This window comes from Lolium perenne, chromosome 7 (genome assembly GCF_019359855.2).
Source record: "Lolium perenne isolate Kyuss_39 chromosome 7, Kyuss_2.0, whole genome shotgun sequence".
Classification (NCBI taxonomy): domain Eukaryota; kingdom Viridiplantae; phylum Streptophyta; class Magnoliopsida; order Poales; family Poaceae; genus Lolium; species Lolium perenne.
In genome coordinates, this window is record NC_067250.2 from 334,175,773 (window position 1) to 334,188,824 (window position 13,052).

Sequence of the window (13,052 nt, forward strand, 5' to 3'; positions counted from 1 at the left end):
CAAACCTTCAAAGAGCGGCTCCCATTTTATTTTATTTTTGTGTGCCACTCCTTCCAACCTTTCTTTCACAAACCATGGCTAACCGAATCCTCGGGTGCCTGCCAACAATCTCATACCATGAAGGAGTGCCTTTTTATTTTAGTTTTATTATGATGACACTCCTCCCCACCTTTGCTTTCTCAAGCCATGGCTAACCGAATCCTTCGGGTGCCGTCCAACAATCACATACCATGGAGGAGTGTCTATTTTTATTGATTAATTTGGGACTGGGAATCCCTTTTGCCAGCTCTTTTTGCAAAATTATTGGATAAGCGGATGAAGCCACTAGTCCATTGGTGAAAGTTGCCCAACAAGATTGAAAGATAAACACCACATACTTCCTCATGAGCTATTAAACATTGACACAAATCAGAGGTGATGAATTTTGAATTGTTTAAAGGTAGCACTCAAGCAATTTACTTTGGAATGGCGGAGAAATACCATGTAGTAGGTAGGTATGGTGGACACAAATGGCATAGTGGTTGGCTCAAGGATTTTGGATGCATGAGAAGTATTCCCTCTCGATACAAGGTTTAGGCTAGCAAGGTTATTTGAAACAAACACAAGGATGAAGCGGTGCAGCAAAACTCACATAAAAGACATATTGTAAACATTATAAAACTCTACACCATCTTACTTGTTGTTCAAACTCAATACTAGAAATTATCTAGACCTTAGAGAGACCAATTATGCAAACCAAATTTTAGCATGCTCTATGTATTTCTTCATTAATAGGTGCAAAGTATATGATGCAAGAGCTTAAACATGAGCACAACAATTACCAAGTATCACATTATCCAAGACATTTAAGCAACTACTACATGTATCATTTTCCAATTCCAACCATATAACAATTTAACGAAGAAGAAACTTTCGCCTTGAATACTATGAGTAAAGCCTAAGGACATATTTTTCCATATGCAACAGCGGAGCGTGTCTCTCTCCCACACAGTGAATGCTAGGATCCATCTTATTCAAACAAAACAAAAACAAAAACAAACCGACGCTCCAAGCAAAGTACATAAGATGTGACAGAATAAAAATATAGTTTCAGGGGAGGAACCTGATAATGTTGTCGATGAAGAAGGGGATGCCTTGGGCATCCCCAAGCTTAGACGCTTGAGTCTTCTTGATATATGTAGGGGTGAACCACCGGGGCATCCCCAAGCTTAGAGCTTTCACTCTCCTTGATCATGTTGTATCATCCTCCTCTCTTGATCCTTGAAAACTTCCTCCACACCAAACTCAAAACAACTCATTAGAGGGTTAGTGCACAATCAAAATTTACATATTCAGAGGTGAAACAATCATTATTTAAACTTCTGGACATTGCACAAAGCTACTGAAAGTCAATGGAATCGAAAAATCCATCTAGCATGGCAAAACAGGCAATGCGAAATAAAAGGCAGAATCTGTCAAAACAGAACAGTTCGTAAAGACGTATTTTTAAGGGGCACCAGAATTGCTCAGATGAGAAAACTTAAAACTAATGAAAGTTGCGTACATATCTGAGGATCACTCACGTAAATTGGCATAATTTTCTAGATTACCTACAGAGAATTAGGCCCAGATTCGTGACAGCAAAGAAATCTGTTTCTGCGCAGTAATCCAAATCTAGTATCATCCTTCTATTAGAGACTTTACTTGGCACAACAATGCAATAAAACTAAGATAAGGAGAGGTTGCTACAGTAGTAACAACTTCCAAGACTCAAATATAAAACAAAAGTACTGTAGTAAAAACATGGGTTGTCTCCCATAAGCGCTTTTCTTTAACGCCTTTCAGCTAGGCGCAGAAAGTGTGTATCAAGTATTATCAAGAGATGAAGCATCGACAGTAGGGTTTGGAGTTTTCTCAACAATGCAGTGTATCTTATCTATGTAAGTTTCAGAGGCTCCCTTTTTATTACCCTTAGGCTTGCTACTCTCATCAAACAAATTTTCAGGAACAATCCAATCAAAATTCTTTTCTAGTGCTTCATGCATTCCTAGGAGTTTAATAGGTATCGGTACTTTAATCTCCCCACCATTATTGACATTATTAGTGTACTTTATTCTATCCATATCCATCTTTTCAAGGATACTGGCAAAGTTGGTATAAGAGCCAAGCATATTATATTTAGTAAAAACTTTTCTAGCTTCTCTTGCTATACCTCCAAATTCTTTGAGAAGGGTTTCTAAAACAAAATCTTTCTTTTCTCCTTCTTCCATATCTCCTAGTGTAAGAAACATATGTTGTATTATAGGATTGAGATTAACAAATTTAGCTTCTATCATGTGTACTAAAAAAGCAGCAGCAATTTCATAAGTAGGAGCAAGTTCTACCAAGTGTCTATCTTCAAAATCTTCAACCATACTAACATGAGTGAAAAATTCTTCTATATTATCTCTCCCAATAATAGACCCTTGTCCTACCGGTATGTCTTTCAAAGTGAACTTAGGAGGAAACATGATGAAATAAGTAAAGTAAATGCAAGTAACTAATTTTTTTGTGTTTTTAATATAGCAAACAAGATAGCAAATAAAGTAAAACCAGCAACTAATTTTTTTGTGTTTTTAATTTAGTGCAGCAAACAAAATAGTAAATAAAATAAAGCAAGACAAAAACAAAGTAAAGAGATTGGATTGTGGAGACTCCCCTTGCAGCGTGTCTTGATCTCCCCGGCAACGGCGCCAGAAGATATGCTTGATAGCGTGTATACACACGTCCGTTGGGAACCCCAAGAGGAAGGTGTGATGCGTACAGCAGCAAGTTTTCCCTCAGTAAGAAACCAAGGTTTATCGAACCAGTAGGAGCCAAGAAGCACGTTGAAGGTTGATGGCGGCGACATGTAGTGCGGCGCAACACCAGGGATTCCGGCGCCAACGTGGAACTTGCACAACACAACCAAAGTACTTTGCCCCAACGAAACAGTGAGGTTGTCAATCTCACCGGCTTGCTGTAACAAAGGATTAGATGTATAGTGTGGATGATGATTGTTTGCAGAAAACAGTAGAACAAGTATTGCAGTAGATTGTATTCGATTAAAAGAATGGACCGGGGTCCACAGTTCACTAGAGGTGTCTCTCCCATAAGATAAATAGCATGTTGGGTGAACAAATTACAGTTGGGCAATTGACGAATAGAGAGGGCATGACAATGCACATACATGATATGATGAGTATTGTGAGATTTAATTGGGCATTACGACAAAGTACATAAACCGCTATCCAGCATGCATCTATGCCTAAAAAGTCCACCTTCAGGTTATCATCCGAACCCCTTCCAGTATTAAGTTGCAAACAACAGACAATTGCATTAAGTATGGTGCGTAATGTAATCAATAACTACATCCTCGGACATAGCATCAATGTTTTATCCCTAGTGGCAACAGCACATCCACAAACTTAGAACTTTCTCGTCACATCGTCCTGCATTTATTGGAGGCATGAACCCACTATCGAGCATAAATACTCCCTCTTGGAGTTACTAGCAAAAACTTGGCCAGAGCCTCTACTAACAACGGAGAGCATGCAAGATCATAAACAACACATAGGTAATAGATTGATAATCAACATAACATAGTATTCTCTATCCATCGGATCCCAACAAACACAACATATAGCATTACAGATAGATGATATTGATCATGTTAGGCAGCTCACAAGATCCGACAATGAAGCACATAAGGAGAAGACGACCATCTAGCTACTGCTATGGACCCATAGTCCAGGGGTGAACTACTCACTCATCACTCCGGAGGCGACCATGGCGGTGAAGAGTCCTCCGGGAGATGATTCCCCTCTCCGGCAGGGTGCCGGAGGCGATCTCTGATACGTCTCAAACGTATCTATAATTTCTTATGTTCCATGCTACTTTTATGATGATACTCACATGTTTTATACATATTATATGTCATATTTATGCATTTTCCGTCACTAACCTATTAACGAGATGCCGAAGAGCCAGTTGCTGTTTTTGGTTTCAGAAATCCTAGTAAGGAAATATTCTCGGAATTGGACGAAATCAACGCCCAGGGGCCTATTTTCACACGAAGCTTCCAGAAGACCGAAGAGGAGACGGAGTGGGGCCACGAGGTGGCCACACCACAGGGCGGTGCGGCCCAAGCCCTGGCCGCGCCGACCTAGTGTGTGGGCCCTTCGTGTGGCCCCCTGACCTGCCCTTTCGCCTACTTAAAGTCTTCATCGCGAAACCCCCAGTACCGAGAGCCACGATACAGAAAACCTTCCAGAGACACCGCCGCCGCCAATCCCATCTCGGGGGATTCAGGAGATCGCCTCCGGCACCCTGCCGGAGAGGGGAATCATCTCCCGGAGGACTCTTCACCGCCATGGTCGCCTCCGGAGTGATGTGTGAGTAGTTCACCCCTGGACTATGGGTCCATAGCAGTAGCTAGATGGTTGTCTTCTCCTTATGTGCTTCATTGTCGGATCTTGTGAGCTGCCTAACATGATCAAGATCATCTATCTGTAATGCTATATGTTGTGTTTGTTGGGATCCGATGAATAGAGAATACTATGTTATGTTGATTATCAATCTATTACCTATGTGTTGTTTATGATCTTGCATGCTCTCCGTTGTTAGTAGAGGCTCTGGCCAAGTTTTTGCTAGTAACTCCAAGAGGGAGTATTTATGCTCGATAGTGGCTTCATGCCTCCATTGAATCTGGGGGAGTGACAGCAACCTCTAAGGTTGTGGATGTGCTGTTGCCACTAGGGATAAAACATCAATTCTATATCTAAGGATGTATTTGTTGATTACATTACGCACCATACTTAATGCAATTGTCTGTTGTTTGCAACTTAATACTGGAAGGGGTTCGGATGATAACCTGAAGGTGGACTTTTTAGGCATAGATGCATGCTGGATAGCGGTCTATGTACTTTGTCGTAATGCCCAATTAAATCTCACAATACTCATCATGTCATGTATGTGCATTGTCATGCCCTCTCTATTTGTCAATTGCCCAACTGTAATTTGTTCACCCAACATGCTATTTATCTTATGGGAGAGACACCTCTAGTGAACTGTGGACCCGGTCCATTCTTTTAATCGAATACAATCTACTGCAATACTTGTTTTACTGTTTTCTGCAAACAATCATCATCCACACTATACATCTAATCCTTTGTTACAGCAAGCCGGTGAGATTGACAACCTCACTGTTTCGTTGGGACAAAGTACTTTGGTTGTGTTGTGCAGGTTCCACGTTGGCGCCGGAATCCCTGGTGTTGCGCCGCACTACATCTCGCCGCCATCAACCTTCAACGTGCTTCTTGGCTCCTACTGGTTCGATAAACCTTGGTTTCTTACTGAGGGAAAACTTGCTGCTGTACACATCATACCTTCCTCTTGGGGTTCCCAACAGACGAGTGCTTTACCGTCACAAGGAAGCTACTACGCCCACGTCAACTGTGCGCAAGCAGCTCTTTTTCTGGCGCCGTTGCCGGGGAGATCAAGACACGCTGCAAGGGGAGTCTCCACATCCCAATCTCTTTACTTTGTTTTTGTCTTGCTTTATTTTATTTACTACTTTGCTTGCTGCACTAAATCAAAACACAAAAAAATTAGTTGCTAGTTTTACTTTACTTGCTATCTTGTTTGCTATATTAAAAACGCAAAAAAATTAGTTACTTGCATTTACTTTATCTAGTTTACTTTATTTACTATTGCTAAAATGAATACTCATGAAAATACTAAGTTGTGTGACTTCACAACCACAAATAATAATGATTTCTTATGCACACCTATTGCTCCACCTGCTACTACAAAGAGAATTCTTTGAAATTAAACCCGCTTTATCGAATCTTGTTATGCGAGAGCAATTTTCTGGTGTTAGTTCTGATGATGCTGCTGCCCATCTCAATAATTTTGTTGAACTTTGTGAAATGCAAAAGTATAAAGATGTAGATGGTGACATAATAAAATTAAAATTGTTCCCTTTCTCACTAAGAGGAAGATCTAAAGATTGGTTGCTATCTCTGCCTAAGAATAGTATTGATTCATGGACTAAATGCAAGGATGCTTTTATTGGTAGATATTATCCCCCTGCTAAAATTATATCTTTGAGGAGTAGCATAATGAATTTTAAACAATTGGATACTGAGCATGTTGCACAAGCATGGGAAAGAATGAAATCTTTGGTTAAAAATTGCCCAACCCATGGACTGACTACTTGGATGATCATCCAAACCTTTTATGCAGGACTGAATTTTTCTTCACGGAACCTATTGGATTCAGCTGCTGGAGGTACCTTTATGTCCATCACTCTTGGTGAAGCAACAAAGCTTCTTGATAATATGATGATAAATTACTCTGAATGGCACACGGAAAGAGCTCCACAAGGTAAGAAGGTAAATTCTGTCGAAGAAACCTCTTCCTTGAGTGATAAGATTGATGCTATTATGTCTATGCTTGTGAATGATAGGACAAATGTTGATCCTAATAATGTTCCGTTAGCTTCATTGGTTGCTCAAGAAGAACATGTTGATGTAAACTACATTAAAAATAATAATTTCAACAACAATGCTTATCGGAACAATTCTAGTAACAACTATAGGCCATATCCTTATAATAATGGTAATGGTTATGGTAATTCTTATGAGAATTCTTACAACAATATTAGGAACACACCCCCTGGACTTGAAGCTATGCTTAAAGAATTTATTAGTACATAAACTGCTTTTAACAAATCTGTTGAAGAAAAGCTTGGGAAAATTGATATACTCGCTTCTAAAGTTGATAGTCTTGCTGCTGATGTTGATCTTTTGAAATCGAAAGTTATGCCTAATAGGGATATTGATAATAAAATTGTTACTACAGCAAATGCCATCCAAGTTAGAATTAATGAGAATATAAGATTAATGGCTGAATTGCATGCTAGGTGGGAAAGAGAAGAAAATGAAAAACTAGCTAAAGAGAATAATATAGCTAAAGTTTGGACTATTACCACCACTAGTAATGCTAATGCTACACATGTTGCTGCACCTCCTACTATAAATGGTAAAATAATTGGTGTTGGCAATGTTTCCACTCCTAATGCAAAGCGAGCAAAACTGCCTGAAACTGCTAAAACTGCTAAAACTGTTGAAACTGCCTGTGATAAAACTGCTGAAATTTTTTCCAACATTGGGGATAATGATCCCATTGCTTTAGATTATAATGGTTTGGATTTTGATGATTGTCATATCTCTGAAGTTATAAAGTTCTTACAAAAACTTGCTAAGAGTCCTAATGCTAGTGCTATAAATTTGGCTTTCACGAAACATATTACAAATGCTCTCATAAAAGCTAGAGAAGAGAAACTAGAACGCGAAACTTCTATTCCTAGGAAGCTAGAGGATGGTTGGGAGCCCATCATTAAGATGAAGGTCAATGACTTTGATTGTAATGCTTTATGTGATCTTGGTGCAAGTATTTCCGTTATGCCTAAGAAAATCTATAATATGCTTGACTTGCCACCATTGAAAAATTGTTATTTGGATGTTAATCTTGCTGATAATTCTACAAAGAAACCTTTGGGGAGAGTTGATAATGTTCGCATTACCGTTAACAATAACCTTGTCCCCGTTGATTTTGTTGTCTTGGATATTGAATGCAATGCATCTTGCCCCATTATATTGGGAAGACCTTTTCTTCGAACTGTTGGTGCTATCATTGATATGAAGGAAGGTAATATTAAATATCAATTTCCTCTCAAGAAAGGTATGGAACACTTCCCTAGAAAGAGAATGAAGTTACCTTTTGATTCTATCATTAGAACAAGTTATGATTGATGTCTACGCCCCCTCCTTTTCCTGTAGACAGTGTTGGGCCTCCAAGAGCAGAGGTTTGTAGAACAGCAGCAAGTTTTCCCTTAAGTGGATCACCCAAGGTTTATCGAACTCAGGGAGGAAGAGGTCAAAGATATCCCTCTCATGCAACCCTGCAACCACAAAGCAAGAAGTCTCTTGTGTCCCCAACACACCTAATAGGTGCACTAGTTCGGCGAAGAGATAGTGAAATACAGGTGGTATGAATAAGTATGAGCAGTAGCAACGGCACCAGAAAAGTGCTTTGCCCAGACAAGAAACAAGCGTAGTAACGCAAAGAAACAAGTAAACAAGCAGCGATAGCAGTATTTAGGAACAAGGCCTAGGGATCATACTTTCACTAGTGGACACTCTCAACTTTGATCACATAACAGAATAGATAAATGCATACTCTACACTCTCTTGTTGGATGATGAATACCATTGCGTAGGATTACACGAACCCTCAATGCCGGAGTTAACAAGCTCCACAATTCAATGTTCATATTTAAATAACCTTAGAGTGCATGAAAGATCAACACGACTAAACCAAGTACTAACATAGCATGCACACTGTCACCTTCACACTATGTAGGAGGAATAGATCACATCAATACCATCATAGCAATAGTTAACTTCATAATCTACAAGAGATCATAATCATAGCATACGCCAAGTACTAACACGGATGCACACACTGTCACCATTACACCGTGCAGGAGGAATAAAACTACTTTAATAACATCACTAGAGTAGCACATAGATGAATAGTGATACAAAACTCATATGAATCTCAATCATGTAAAGCAGCTCATGAGATTATTGTATTGAGGTACATGGGAGAGAGATGAACCACATAGCTACAGCGGAGCCCTCAGCCTCGGGGGTGGATTACTCCCTCCTCATCATGGAGGCAGCGATGGCGGTGAAGATGGCGGTGAAGACGGCGGTGGAGATGGCTCCGGGGGCAATTCCCCGTCCCGGCAGGGTGCCGGAACAGAGAGTTCTGTCCCCCGAATTGGAGTTTCGCGATGGCGGCGGCTCTGGATGGTTTTCTCTGCTTTTGTCGAACTGGTCGATGTTTTAGGTCAGGGACGAATATATAGGCGGAGAGTCGGAGTCGGAGGGTCAACGAGGCGACGACACTATAGGGGGGCGCGGGCCACCCCCAGGCCGCGCCGGCCTATGGTCTGGTGGGCCTGTGGCCCCCCTCCGACGACTCTCGGGTGTTCTGGATGCTTCCGGGCAAAATAGGACCCTGGGCATTGATTTCGTCCAATTCCGAGAATATTTCCTTACTAGGATTTCTGAAACCAAAAACAGCAGAAAACAGCAACTGGCCCTTCGGCATCTCGTCAATAGGTTAGTTCCAGAAAACGCATAATTATGACATAAAGTGTGCATAAAACATGTAGATATCATCAATAATGTGGCATGGAACATAAGAAATTATCGATACGTCGGAGACGTATCAGCATCCCCAAGCTTAGTTCCTGCTCGTCCCGAACAGGTAAACGATAAACAAAGATAATTTCTGGAGTGACATGCCATCATAACCTTGATCATACTATTGTAAGCATATGTAATGAATGCAGCGATCAAAACAATGTAAATGACATGAGTAAACAAATGAATCATAAAGCAAAGACTTTTCATGAATAGTACTTCAAGACAAGCATCAATAAGTCTTGCATAAGAGTTAACTCATAAAGCAATAATTCATAGTAGAGGTCTTGAAGCAACACAAGGGAATATTAAGTTTCAGCGGTTGCTTTCAACTTGTAACATATATATCTCATGGATAGTTGTCAATGCAAAGTAATATAATAAGTGCAATATGCAAATATGTAGGAATCAATGCACAGTTCACACAAGTGTTTGCTTCTTGAGGTGGAGAGAAATAGGTGAACTGACTCAACAATAAAAGTAAAAGAATGGCCCTTCAAAGAGGAAAGCATCGATTGCTATATTTGTGCTAGAGCTTTGGTTTTGAAAACATATAGAGAGCATAAAAATAAAGTTTTGAGAGGTGTATGTTGTTGTCAACGAATGGTAGTGGGCACTCTAACCCCCTTGCCAGACAAACCTTCAAAGAGCGGCTCCCATTTTATTTTTGTTTTTGTGCGGCACTCCTTCCAACCTTTCTTTCACAAACCATGGCTAACCGAATCCTTCGGGTGCCTGTCAACAATCTCATACCATGAAGGAGTGCCTTTTTATTTTAGTTTTACTAGCACAAAACCCGTGCGTTTGCAACGGTATCAAATTAAATTAAAAGGTGTATTTTCATTTGTTTATATCCGTGTGTGCAGATAACTCACATCTTGCGCGCGAGGCCACCCTCCTCTCTCATGTTGAGCTATTACTCCGCCTCCCTATCGCTCGAGGGCACCAGCTTGAGCTTCACGATCCTGCGCCTGTTCACCCAACGCGTTGCATGCCGCGAGATTCCGCTCTTCCCCAAGAACGCGGTGTGTTGTCGGTGTTTGTTTTCCGCCCTGTCGTCCATGATGGCGCTCAACACGTCACCACACACTCCTTTACTGCTCGCCTTCTCATGCTTTGTTTCTAATACTACACCCTACATTTATTTTAAATTAAAGAATTAAAAAAAAACTCCCTCCATTTTGTTTTTAAAAATAAAAATTTTTTTGTCAAATGAAAATAAAATCTTTTGAGTGAGAGATAGGGAGCACGTCAGCCCAACCCTCCTTCTACCTGACCGAGCCGTGAGAGGCCCAACCCGTCAGCCGGCCACGCGCCCCATCGGTTCTCCCGAGCTCCGGCCCTTCCCCCCTGCCTGCCGCCGGTGGGTAGGCCGCCATTCATTGATCGGGCCCTTCTTCATCCTCCCTCTGCCGATGGGTAGGCCGCCGTTCATCGGTCGGGCCTAGCCTTCATCATCCCCTAGCCGATGGTTCGGATGGCTGGAGCAATTTTGTGTTCCTTCCTTTTTCCTCAGAGTGCGCTCTTATATCCTTCATTTCTGTTATTTTCTTCAATATGTCACCGTCCTTCGCTGTCGTGATCCCCCACTGCCTTAATTCCTTGCTAATCGAATCTTAGTGAGACAACTTGTTAATTCCAGAAAAAAATGACGTATATAAACCGGCCAAACTTGTTATGATGGAGCGATGTGGGACTATTGAACTTGTTATCCTGGTGTGGCATGTGACTAATACATCCTTTGGACGGCACAAACATGGCTTTCGGGTTTCGGCCCATTGATTGGGATTCATGTACGGCCCCTTCGCAGCGCGACGGATGAAGAATGCCCAGCTTGGCATTGCGTGTGATTTCGTTGAAAAATAGGGCTAAATCTAGAACGGACGAAAATTTGGAGAGAAACCTTACTTAATTGCTTATGCGTTGCAACAGAAAAACACAAGTGTTAGCCTTGCAAGAGAGCAATACCATACCAGGATAATCAGTGAACTGCTCTCTACAGAATTTGTACTAAATTAATGTCAATATGATGTGAATAAATAGGATCCACCACTTTTTATGAATTTTTGTTTCACATTTGTACTCACATTATCAATAGCACTCCTCAAATTGTTCACGTTCGTTTCCTCCAATTTTTCTTGTTTCCTCGATTTCTTTATCATTTTAAATTCTAGTTGGATGATTTCCATATAAATAAAGTCAACACTGCAGTAAATAAAATAAATCCACATAATTTAAACTAAAATGTGTTTTTTTCTTAAAAGTAAATATATCTGACATTGCAAATCAATAGCCACGCACAATCAGCCAGAAATCATTTCATATAGCAATTAAATCCGTGAAGTTACAAAAGCAACGCAGCTCCAGCACACCTTCACAAAAGCAGCAGGCATCTCCCGTAGCTGTGCATCACTCCGGCACCGCCTCCTCAACTCCCTCGCATGCCAGCGCTGACCGTACAACGCCTATCTAGTCATCTATCTATATACATTAGCAAACTCGATTGATACAGTACTTCATCAGAGTTTCAGAGCTCAGCTAGTAGGCGCTGTGTTGAACTCTGAATTTCCGATCAGATTTGCATTGAGTCTACCTGAAAGAACGGCATACATAGTTGGCACTTGCCAGGGGCTACGCACATGAGGGAGAGTAGAGAAAAATGCTTAAATCATCGTCGACACACATGGGCCTCCTCCATACATTCCAGGCGAGGCGAGCATGATGCGAGCCGGCAAGCCGGCGCATGCTGCCCAGTGCCCCAAAGCCGCACATGAGGCCAGCTGACGGAACCACACGCAGAGGAAGCACCTCATCCCGTTGCAGAACCACGGATCCGAGGTCCTGGCCGCCTCCAGTCGTCGGCATACCTGCCACATCGGGTAGGCGCTAGAAACTCCACATCGCCTAATTCGTTAATCTTTTCCAGAGCGCCACCATCAGGAGCCAGGAGGCGAGAATTAGCTCCTGCTTCCAGGTCGACGGAGGAGGCCACGTGCTCCTCTCCTCAAAATTGAGGTGGGAAGTGCTTCTCTATCCCGGCGTGGTTGGATACGGCCGAATCAACCGGCGCGCGGGGGAAGGATCGGGGACGTCAGCGGTGGACGGACGGGGAAAACACTCAGGCGCGTGGCGTGGAGCAGCGCCCTTCGTCAGAAAACTAACGACCGGTTCGGTTGACTTGGCGGTGGCCGTCTAAGTAATATTCTCAAAATCTAAAGGGTAAAATCGGAAAAAATAATGACGACCGAGGGAGAAACCCTTTTTGCTTTATTATTAGGTGTAGATTATGATGACACTCCTCCCCACCTTTGCTTTCTCAAGCCATGGCTAACCGAATCCTTCGGGTGCTGTCCAACAATCACATACCATGGAGGAGTGTCTATTTAGTTTGATTAATTTGGGACTGGGAATCCCATTGCCAGCTCTTTTTGCAAAATTATTGGATAAGCGGATGAAGCCACTAGTCCATTGGTGAAAGTTGCCCAACAAGATTGAAAGATAAACACCACATACTTCCTCATGAGCTATAAAACATTAACACAAATTGAGAAGCATTTTGAATTGTTTAAAGGTAGCACTCAAGCAATTTACTTTGGAATGGCGGAGAAATACCATGTAGTAGGTAGGTATGGTGGACACAAATGGCATAGTGGTTGGCTCAAGGATTTTGGATGCATGAGAAGTATTCCCTCTCGATACAAGGCTTAGGCTAGCAAGGTTATTTGAAACAAACACAAGGATGAACCGGTGCAGCAAAACTCACATAAAAGACATATTG